The 10984-nt window shown below is 41.9% G+C and overlaps 1 long non-coding RNA gene across 1 annotated transcript; it reads right to left on the bottom strand.

Annotated features, from left to right (window-relative positions):
• Window positions 1-1221: 1221 nt before the first annotated feature.
• On the bottom strand, window positions 1222-4549 carry LOC129630025 (uncharacterized). The gene is made up of 2 exons (XR_008703471.1): window positions 4431-4549; window positions 1222-1395 (listed from the first exon to the last, which is right to left on the bottom strand). It is a non-coding gene; the product is annotated as an uncharacterized LOC129630025 (long non-coding RNA).
• Window positions 4550-10984: the final 6435 nt, after the last annotated feature.

Below are 10984 nucleotides of genomic sequence, written 5' to 3'. Positions count from 1 at the left end.
TAATAATACAGCTTCATAAGTGTATTTATATATTTATATGTATTTATAAATTTTCTCTGGAGAATGTTGACTAATGCACCAAGAAAGAAAGGGAAAACATTCTTGGTAAATCATAGAAAGGTCATATTTGCCCCTTGGATTTTCTTTCTTTTGCATCTTATCTTGTGAAGCTCTAGCAGGGAAGTAATCCAGTTAGGGAGGCAAGTGTTTATCTGTAAAGCAGGGAAAAGTGAAAGGATCATAGATACCCAAAGTGACAACACTGTGCAAATATACAAGGGAAGGAGGATATGAGAGCTTGTAATAAATGATAAGTTTGGTAAAATGGAAATTCCCAAATAGCAAAAAAATATATATATAATAATAAAAGAAGAAACTGAAAATCATAATTTAAGGAGAATCTTAGGCATTTAAAAATATAATTGATGATTCTCAAGATGCCTGCCTAGTGACTTAGTGTTTGAAGAATCCCATTACCTTGGTTAGAAAAAAAATGGCTGTACCAGGGTCTTTGTAAGGAATGGTTTCTGTGCTCTAGGACCTGAGCTGTAGATCAATGATGAAAGGTTTGAAGCTCCCATTTAGCCTGCACCTTATTTTTTAACTGCAATTTAACAGCATATAAAAGACCATTGGCTCATCAGCAGGTGCAAACAAATAAGCAAACACTCATTCTTTTTCATGATCAAAGAAATAAACAAGAGTGGTATTAATTATCTGGCTAAAATAAATTATAATAAATGCAAACTCATTACTGTTGAAATCGATGCATGCATAGCAGAAGGTACATTTACTGAAGTCAACATGCTTAATTACATTTGGAGTAATAAAGAGAGTAGGCATGAAGTCCAGTGTCTCTTGAGCCTAAACATTAATTTTGATCTAATTTTCTTTTCCTTGATGTTGAGAAAATGAAAAGGCAAATAAAATTAAGAGACCAATGTTCACTTCATTAGCTTTGTTAACAGGGGGTTGTAAGCTGCTTGTACCATATGCATTCCACATTGTGAGCCAAGAAAAGGTCACTTGACATAAAAGCCAGTAATGTTGTTATAAGAATAAAGGTAGCCATATGGCCTTTCTCATTCTGTAAGAGCGCAGGAGACGTACACAGCGCTGCAGACTCACAGTGATAAGGACAGAAGGTATACAAAGTTTAGAGACTGTGGAAGGAGAGTGTCTTTGCCAGCTCCGGCAGCTGTAACAGAATACCATAGACTGGGTAGCTTAAACATTTATTTCTCACAGCTGTGGAGACCAGGATGTCCAAGGTCAAAGTACCAGTACATTTGGTTCCTGGTGAAGACCCATCTCCTGGCATGCAGACAGCTTCATTCTTGTTGTGTGCTCATATGGTCTTTCCTGCATCCTGGCTGTGTGATCAAATGTTCTTTCCTGGGAGAGAAAGAGAGACAGACACTGAGATAGACAGAGATAGACCTAAGAGAGATAGAGCTTCCTCGTCTTCAGTTCAGTTTTGTTCAGTTCAGTCGATCAGTCGTGTTTGACTCTTTGCGACCCCATGAATTGCAGTACACCAGGCCTCCCTGTCCATTACCAACTCACGGAGTTCACTCAAACCCAGGTCCATCGAGTCGGTGATGCCATCCAGCCATCTCATCCTCTGGTGTCCCCTTCTCCTCCTGCCCCCAATCCCTCCCAGCATCAGAGCCTTTTCCAAGGAGTCAACTCTTTGCATGAGGTGGCCAAAGTATTGGAGTCTCAGTTTTAGCATCAGTCCTTCCAATGAACACCCAGGACTGATCTCCTTTAGGATGGACTGGTTGGACCTCCTTGCAGTCCAAGGGACTCTCAAGAGTCTTCTACAACACCACAGTTCAAAAGCATCAATTCTTCTGCACTCAGCTTTCTTCACAGTCCAAGTCTCACATCCATACATGACCACTGGAAAAACCATAGCCTTGACTAGACAGACCTTTGTTGGCAAAGTAATGTCTCTGCTTTTGAATATGCTATCTAGGTTGGTCATAACTGTCCTTCCAAGGAGGAAGCATCTTTTAATTTCATGGCTGCAGTCACCATCTGCAGTGATTTTGGAGCCCAGAAAAATAAAGTCTGACACTGTTTCCACTGTTGCCCCATCTATTTCCCATGAAGTGATGGGACCAGATGCCATGATCTTCGTTTTCTGAATGTTGAGCTTTAACCCAACTCTTTCACTCTCCTCTTTCATCAAGAGGCTTTTTAGTTATTCTTCACTTTCTGCCGTAAGGGTGGTGTCATCTGCATATCTGAGGTTATTGATAATTATCCCGGCAATCTTGATTCCAGCTTGTGCTTCTTCCTGCCCAAGCGTTTCTCATGATGTACTCTGCATATAAGTTAAATAAGCAGGGTGACAATATACAGCCTTGACGTACTCCTTTTCCTATTTGGAACCAGTCTGTTGTTCCATGTCCAGTTCTAACTGTTGCTTCCTGACCTGCATATAGGTTTCTCAAGAGGCAGGTCAGGTGGTCTGGTATTCCCATCTCTTTCAGAATTTTCCACAGTTTATTGTGATCCACACAGTAAAAGGCTTTCTTAGGAGGGCACTAATCTCATCATGTTGGGATGCTGAAGCTGAAACTCCAATACTCTGGCCACCTGATGCGAAGAGCAGACAGACTCATTTGAAAAGAGCCTGATGCTGGGAAAGATTGAAGGCATGAGGAGAAGGGGACAACAGAGGATGAGATGGCTATATGGCATCACCGACTCAATGGACATGAATTTGAGTAAACTCCAGAAGTTGGTGATGGACAGGGAGGCCTGGCGTGCTGCAGTCTACGGGGTCGCAAATAGTTGGATGACTGAGCGACTGAACTGAACTGAATCCCATCATGGTGCCTCATTGATGACCTCATTTAAACCTAAGTATCTCCCAAAGGTGAAGTGAAAGTGTTAGTCACTCAGTCTAACTCTTTGAGACCCCATGGACTGGGGCCTGCCAGGCTCTTCTTTCCATGGAATTCTCCAGGCAAGAATACTGGAGTGGGTAGCCATTCCCTTTTCCAGGGGTTCTTCCCGGTTCAGGGGTCAAACCTGTGTCTCTTGCATTGCAGGAAGATTCTTTACCAATGAGCCATTAGGGAAGCCCTTCCCAAAGGTCCTATCTCCAAATACAATCACATTGGAGGTTAAGACTTCAGTGGATGAATTTTGGGGTGACAAAGACATCCAGTCCATAACAGAGAGTCTATTCTTATGACACTGAAGCTTTTGTCCCAGGACTTTACTCTTTTATAATCTCTTTCTCTTAACCAAATTATGTCCAGATTTTTATTTATTTATTTTGCTTTACATTCTTGGATACTTGCTGTCAGCACTGGGGTTTTTGTGATCTAGCTTAGCCTTTCGGGTATGGTTTACTCACTAAAATATGAAAACTCTGACTCAGACATCTTCACTGTACCTAACAATGTAATGTTGAGCAAATAGATATATTATTGAGTAAATATCTCTGGTGGCTCAGACAGAAATCAGTCCTGAATATGCATTGGAAGGACTGATGCTGAAGCTGAAACTCCAATACTTTGGCCACCTGATGCAGAGTACTGACTCATTGGAAAAGACCCTGATGCTGGGAATGATTGAAGGCAGGAGGAGAAGGGGACGACAGAGAATGAGATGGTTGGATGGCATCACCGACTCAATGGACTTGAGTGAGTAAACTCCGGGAGCTGGTGATGAACAGGGAAGCTGCAGCCCATGGGGTCACAAAGAGTTGGATATGACTGAGCGACTGAACTGAACTGAACTGAACTGAAAGCTAAAACTAGTAGGCTGTCCTATGCCAATACACCAGAAGGAGGCCTTTGTAATGTCCTGGAGGAAATCTTACTGAGCCCAGTGCTCTGCTCTGAGCCTATTTTGGTCTCATAGATGCTATCAAAAAGTAGGAAAAGAGACTGATTCTTTTTCTTATGTAGAATGAAGAAGTTGGACAAGACATTCCCCCAAAACTGATATTATATATATTAGGGAGAAGCAGTTAACATGTTGGGTAATTAAGAGAATTTATTGCTCTATCTGTCTTTATATTTCTTATTATATAACTTCCTGCAAAGTCGATAGTGTCCTGGTAGTTTTACAGCAGAAGTCTGAAGACATTTAAATGGAGCCCAGGTATTCCAGTTGGGTTAGTCTAATGGTTCTCAGCTCGAGACCATTTTCCCCCTGGATCCCAATCCTCAGACACATTTGGCAATGTCCATAGACTCTGTTGAAACCATATGAGAGTATGTTGCCTGCCTAATGCCCCATCAAGCTCAAGTACTTTGATAGGTCCTAAAAACAAGGACTTCCTCTTACATAGTCACACTGCAATGATGCAGATCAGGAAATTAACATCAGTACATTACAACTGTAATTTAGAGGCCCTATGCAAATTTTGCCAATTGTAGCAAAAAGATCTGGGTCAGAATCACCTGTTTCATTTAATTGTCATGTCTCTTTAGTCTCCTTCAGTGTCAGGCATTCCTCAGTCTTATCTTGATCTTATAACTTGGCACTTTTGAAGATTACCGGTTGGTTCATTTTTTAGAATGTCTCTCAATCTGGGTTTGTTTGTTGTTTCTTTATGATGAGATTAGAGTCATGTTGTGCTCACTTTCCTGGCATCATTTCAGGTGGTGCCTGGTTTTCATTTGTCCCACCTCTGGTGATATTTGCTTTGATCACTTGATAAAGGTGATGGCTTCAGGTGCTTTGATCACTTGATAAAGGTGATGCCTTCACCCAACATAAATATTTCGTAGGAAAGTACTTTGAGAGTATTTGTGCATTTGTCACTCAGCTGTGTCCAACTCTTTGCGACCCCATGGGCTGCAGCCCTTCAAGCTCTTTTGTCCATGGAATTCTCCAGGCAGGAATACTGGAGTGGGTATCTATTCACTTCTCCAGGGGATCTTCCTAATCCAGAGATCGAACCTGGGTCTCTGCAGGCAGATTTTTTTTACCACCTGAACCACCAGGGAAGCCCATCTCATTGTCAAACTTTCAGTTTATTCCTTTATATATTTATATGTGGGCTTATGGAATATTATTATACTCAGTAAGTTCTAATTTGTTATTATCATTATTCATTTTTATTCTTTACTCATCCCTGATTGGCCAGTGAGAACCCAGTCATGTTATCTTTTGTATTCTTTTAACACATCCTTCTTTTAAGCTTTTCCTTATTTTCTGGCATAAGATGTTCTAGGCTTCTTTGGACTGACTTATGTCCCCCCAGAATCCATATGTTAAAGTTCTAGTCCTCATTGTGTTGGTATTCGAAGGTGGGGTCTTGGGAAGATAATTAAATTTAAATGAGATCATAAGGGTGGGTCCTCATGATAGGATTAGTTCAGTTCAGTCTTGTCCGACTCTTTGAGACCCCATGGACTGCAGCACACCAGGCCTCCCTGTCCATCACCAACTCCCTGAGTTTACCCAAACTGATGTCCATCGAGTTGGTGATGCCATCCAGCCATTTCATCCTCTGTCGTCCCCTTCTCCTTCTGCCTTCAATCTTTGCCAGCATCAGGGTCTTTTCCAATGAGTCAGTTCTTCGCATCAGGTGGCCAAAGTATTGGAGTTTCAGCTTCAGCATCAGTCCTTCCAATGAATATTCAGGACTGATTTCCTTTAGGATGGACTGGTTGGATTTCCTTGCAGTCTACGGGACTCTCAAGAGTCTTGTCCAATACCACAGTTCAAAAGCATCAATTCTTCAGTGCTCAGCTTTCTTTATAGTCCAACTCTTACATCCATACATGACTACTGGAAAAACCATAGTTTTGACTAGACGGACCTTTGTTGGCATGATAGCATTAGCGGCTTTATAAAAAGAGATCAGAGAGCTCTCCCTCTCTCTGCCATGTGAAGACATTGCAAAAAGATGATTGTCTGCAAGCCAGAAAGTTCTCTGACCAGGACCTGAAGCTAAATTGCCTGGCACTCAGGTCAAGGGACTTTCCAGCTTCTGGAACTGTGAGAAATCAAATTTCTATGTTTAAGCCACCCAACCTAAGGCATTTCATTATGGCCACTCGAAGGGCCTAAGATACAGGCCCTTACCCTGTCCCAGGTCTGGAACCCAGTGACTAATCCCCTCAGCTGTTCAGAACTCTGGACAATAGAGCTTTTATTGTTTCCCTGGAATTCACTTCCTGCTTTGCAGCTTTTTACCCTAGACTTGAAATCCATCTCATTCCCACAGGGTTCTCACTTCTGTCCTGCAAATTAATATGAACAGAAGTCCTCACGAACCTAGTGAATGCCTTGATAGGCTTTAACAATATGCTTACTTTTCCAGGTCAGTTTTTATCCTCACAGGACCTCTCCTGGGGCTGTGTGTTGGAACCGTGATTTTTGGCTGGAGCTCTAGATAGTGCATTTGTGTGGCCAGCTGGCAGGTACGTGAGCCTCGGGGCTCTCCTGGCCTCACTCTGTGCTGCGGGGCTGAGCAGCCCGGCTGGGTGTGGGTCTGGCCTTGGCTTTCCCCACTGGGTGAGAACAAAAGGGCAGGCTTGGGAACTCAGGTACCATGCCAGCGGAATTAAAAAGCATCCGAGTCCAGTTTCTGCTTTGCTCACGGCTGTTTCCAATTAGATATTCATTTGGAATCCAGCGTGAAATACCCTTGAGATGGTGGGAAGAGGTTGGATATCATTTTTTGCTTTGGTTCTCTTCCATACAGCTTTTCTCCAGAATTCCCTCTTCCTCAGCCTTGTTGCTTGCTGGAATATATATTGTGTTAAATATAGTAGAAACACTTTTAGACAGGGAGAGGGATGTCAAAAACTCTAGTTAAGAATTTACTGCCATTCATAATATATATGTATATTCTCTTTGTTTTTATTTATATACATATATATATATGTCAATATGCTTTAAGAAATCAGGGACAGCTACCTGAAAGCTTTTTGGCATGGGGGCTTTTAACACTATAAGCAATCTCTAAATTCATTGGCAACTTCCTTAGTAAATTGTATTTATTATAGTCAAGTGGAGGTCACACCAAAAAAACATTTTATCTGGCAGGATTGTTGTGGATATTTTCACAGTACAACTCTTTTTCACATGGATTTCCTTGCTGACTGAAATCTCAGAATTCAGAATGACAGGGGGCCATGGCAAAGGGATTCTAAAACAAAATATGAGATATTTAAAGATGGAGGGCCTGAGCCCTGCCTTCCCAAGCCTACCTGAGGCCTCCAGCTTTCCAGCCCAAAGACATGGATTTCTAAAAACCACTTAAAAGTGTAAAGATATGTCCCCTGGAACAGCATTTGGAATGGTATTGGGCTGGCCAAAAGGGCTGTATGAAAACCTGAACAAACTTTGTGGCCAACCCTATTCTATAATATCAAATTTATGTTTTATTATCAGTATTATGATAGATTTATTTTCTTCATTTCTGCAATAGAACTAGGATTTGATGAATGAGGGGTCAGGGTGAATGCGTTAGTAGACAGGAATAGAACAGGAAATCAGTCCCATAGAGTGGGTGATCTGCTTAGATGAAGATACATTTGCTAGGTGCCTAAGTGGGGAAGTCGCATAGTATAAAGTCACTGAGCATCTGTGGAGAGAGCAGGGGAAGGGATTCGATTTGGCACAGGGTTAAAGACTTCACAGCCTAGTGGAGAGATCACTTGAACATGGCCATCAAATAAAGTCTGATATTCTCTTGAAGAGCCAAGGATGTGAGCAGTTTCCAGGGAACTCAGCATACACCTCGCTGTTGTGTCACTTGCAAAGGAACCTTATAATATTTGTAGTCTTTCTCTGTGGCTGCTCAGTTTTGTTATATTTGTGATGGTGTAACTACAATTTGGAGAAGGAAATGGCAACCCACTCCAGTGTTCTTGCCTGGAGAATCCCAGGGACGGGGGAGCCTGGTGGGCTGCCGTCTATGGGGTCGCACAGAGTCGGACACGACTGAAGTGACTTAGCAGCAGCAGCAACTACAATTTAAATAATTGCTCTTTTTATCAGGCACCATACCAACAGATGATACTCTCTCACTTATTCCAAGTACCATTCCTATGAGATAGGTTTTATCACCCACGTATCTGTATTTTATACATGAAGAATCTGATCTTAGTGAAATGAAGTTTAAAGCTCAAATTAGTATAGTAGAACCAGGATTTGACCCAGATCCATGTGATTTCAAAGGTCATACTTTATTACAAAGATTTAGAGCTCAGTGTTGCCTCCCACTATGGCCCTTCCACTTTTTTAAGGTCACAGATCATGGTTATTGAGGAATTTGTCTCTTTAAAAATTCTAGACTCTGACCCTCTCCTTGTAAGCACTACATTCTAACTAACTGGGGAGACCAATTGCTTGTTTCAGTTAACTTTTGCTATGTAGTAAACCGCCTCTGAAACTAGTGGCTTAAAAACATGACTTAGTTCATAATTCTGTGTGTTGGCAATCTGTTTGGGCTTTGGGGGCAGTCTTTGTGATCAGGGAAGGCTGTGTGATCTTCTTGGGAGGACTCTTTGTTTGGGAGCTCAGCTTCAACTACAAGGATGACCTTATTCCACAGGCTTGTGATTTCTTTAGAAGTTCACCTGAGCTTGTCACACAGTGGCAGAGGGCTGTTAAGAGCACCAGGGCAGAGAAGCCTGGAGGTGCCAGCGCTTTTTAAGTCTCTCTTTGTGTCAACCTTCACTGATGTCCCATTGGTCAAAGCTAGTCACGCAGCCACCCTTAGTTTAAAGAATGGAGAAATAGAGTTTGCTATCTAGAAGAATCTGCAGCATCTTTTTGTTAAGTCATCACACTGTGATGTGATGAGTGCAGAGATGGGAAGAATTTACGATTATTTTGAAAAAATACCTCATTGCTACCTAATTCTTTCCAGTTATTTTAGAAATTCTTGGTACTTCCTATGAAGGAAAACCAGACAAAAAATTGGGGTTATGTAGTAGAATACATCGGAGAAGGCAATGGCACCCCACTCCAGTACTCTTGCCTGGAGAAGCCCATGGACGGAGGAGCCTGGTGGGCTGCAGTCCATGGGGTCACTAGAGTCGGACACGACTCTGCGACTTCACTTTCACTTTTCACTTTCATGCATTGGAGAAGGAAATGGCAACCCACTCCAGTGTTCTTGCCTGGAGAATCCCAGGGACGGGGGAGCCTGGTGGGCTGCCGTCTCTGGGGTCACACAGAGTCGGACACAACTGAAGCAACTTACAGCATCAGCAGCAATAGAATACATTCATCACTATTGAATATAGACTCACAAATATGAAGCCCTGTGGCTGGTTGGTCAAGGAGTGAAAAGTTACTCATTATTTACTTAAGCAAATGAAAACAAGCTGGATTGACATAGTCACCTCTCATGTTTCTTTACAAACTGCCTCTTTTAATTATAAGGAAGATTCTAAAAATTGCTTATTTCTACTGGGTTTTGCTTATCACTGCTATGTGTTTTGCTTATCACTACTATAATTGCTTATCAGTTCTCATCCACTGAGGAGAAGGGGACAGAGGATGAGATGGTTAGATGGTATCACTGACTCCATGCATATGAGTTTGAGCAAGCTGAGGGAGTTGGTGATGAACAGGGAAGCCTGGCGTGCTGCAGTCCATGGGGGTCACAAAGTGTCGGACATGACTGAGCGACTGAACTGACTGACTATGTGTAAAATAGATAGCTTGTGGGAAGCTCCTTTATGGCACAGGGAGCTCAGCTCGCTGCTCTCTGATGACCTAGATGGATGGGATGGGTGTGGGTGGGAGGCGGGCCCAAGAGGGAGGGGATATATGTATACATAGAGCTAATTCACTTTGTTGGACAACAGAAACTAACACAACATTGTAAAATAACTCTACCTCAATTAAAAAAATTGCTTATAAGTCATGTATGAATTTTCACAAATGACTCTCATAAAAGTACTCAGAAAAAAAAAACTAGCCTTTGTTCCAACATACTTTGAAACCCAAGTAAGTCTTATTTGAGCTTTGGATTTTCCCCACAAAGATTAAAAAGCGGGTGATTATATAATTTAGAAAAGCTTAAAGAAGTCAACTTTTTAAAGGAAATAATGAGGAACTGTCCCTTAGGAAGAAAGGTAAAGTTGCTCAGTCGTGTCCAACTCTTTGTGACCCCATGGACTGTAGCCCAGTCCGTCCATGGGATTTTCCAGGCAAGAGTACCAGAGTGGGTTGCCATTTCCTTCTCCAGAGGATCTTCCCAACCCAGGGAAGATAAGTTAGGGAGATAAGATAAGTTCGATCCCTGGAGACCCAGGGATCAAACCTGGGTCTCCCGCATTGTAGGCAGATGCTTTACAGTCTGAGCCACCAGGGAAGATAAGTTAGGAAGAAAAGTTACCATCAAATCCATAGGGTAAACAAATTACTATGACAAGAAGAGAGATATCGTCCATAAAATGAACAATAAGGGGCTTCCATCAAGATTTTGCACCTCTGACATTTGTTGGTTGGTTACATGGCAGAAATGTTTACAGTGCAATTTTCCATTTCCTTCATTGTGTTTGTGATTAGGTCTGTTTCTCTCCTCTTGCTGTTTAGTTGCTAAGTCATGTCCGACTCTTTGCAACCCCATGGACTGCAGCATGGCAGGCTTTCCTGTCCTTCACTGTCTCCCAGAGTTTGTTTAAACTCCCGTCCACTGGATTGTTTCATCTTGATTAGGGAACTGAGGATCCATTCACGTAATAGCCAGAAAATTTGAAGCACAAGCTCTCTTATCTCTCTGCTTTGTTTTTTCTTGGCCAGAAGTCATTCCCTTGAGGGTAATGAGCTTCTTAGCAATTAATCCTTGTCAACAGGAGATACTTGATGATAGGAAATAAAAAATAAAATCCCATACTGAATAAATAGATGATTTGAGGTATGAATGTGTTTCTACATATATGTCTATGATTTACCATAAAAAGGGATTATAAACTGTGAACCCAAACTTTTCTTGACCTCCAAATCAGAAATGTGCCCTGACAAAATTCTAAATACACAT

This window comes from Bubalus kerabau, chromosome 16 (assembly GCF_029407905.1).
Source record: "Bubalus kerabau isolate K-KA32 ecotype Philippines breed swamp buffalo chromosome 16, PCC_UOA_SB_1v2, whole genome shotgun sequence".
Classification (NCBI taxonomy): Eukaryota; Metazoa; Chordata; class Mammalia; order Artiodactyla; family Bovidae; genus Bubalus; species Bubalus kerabau.
The sequence above is the reverse complement of the archived record's forward strand: the minus strand, read 5'-3'. Positions and strand labels throughout refer to the sequence as shown.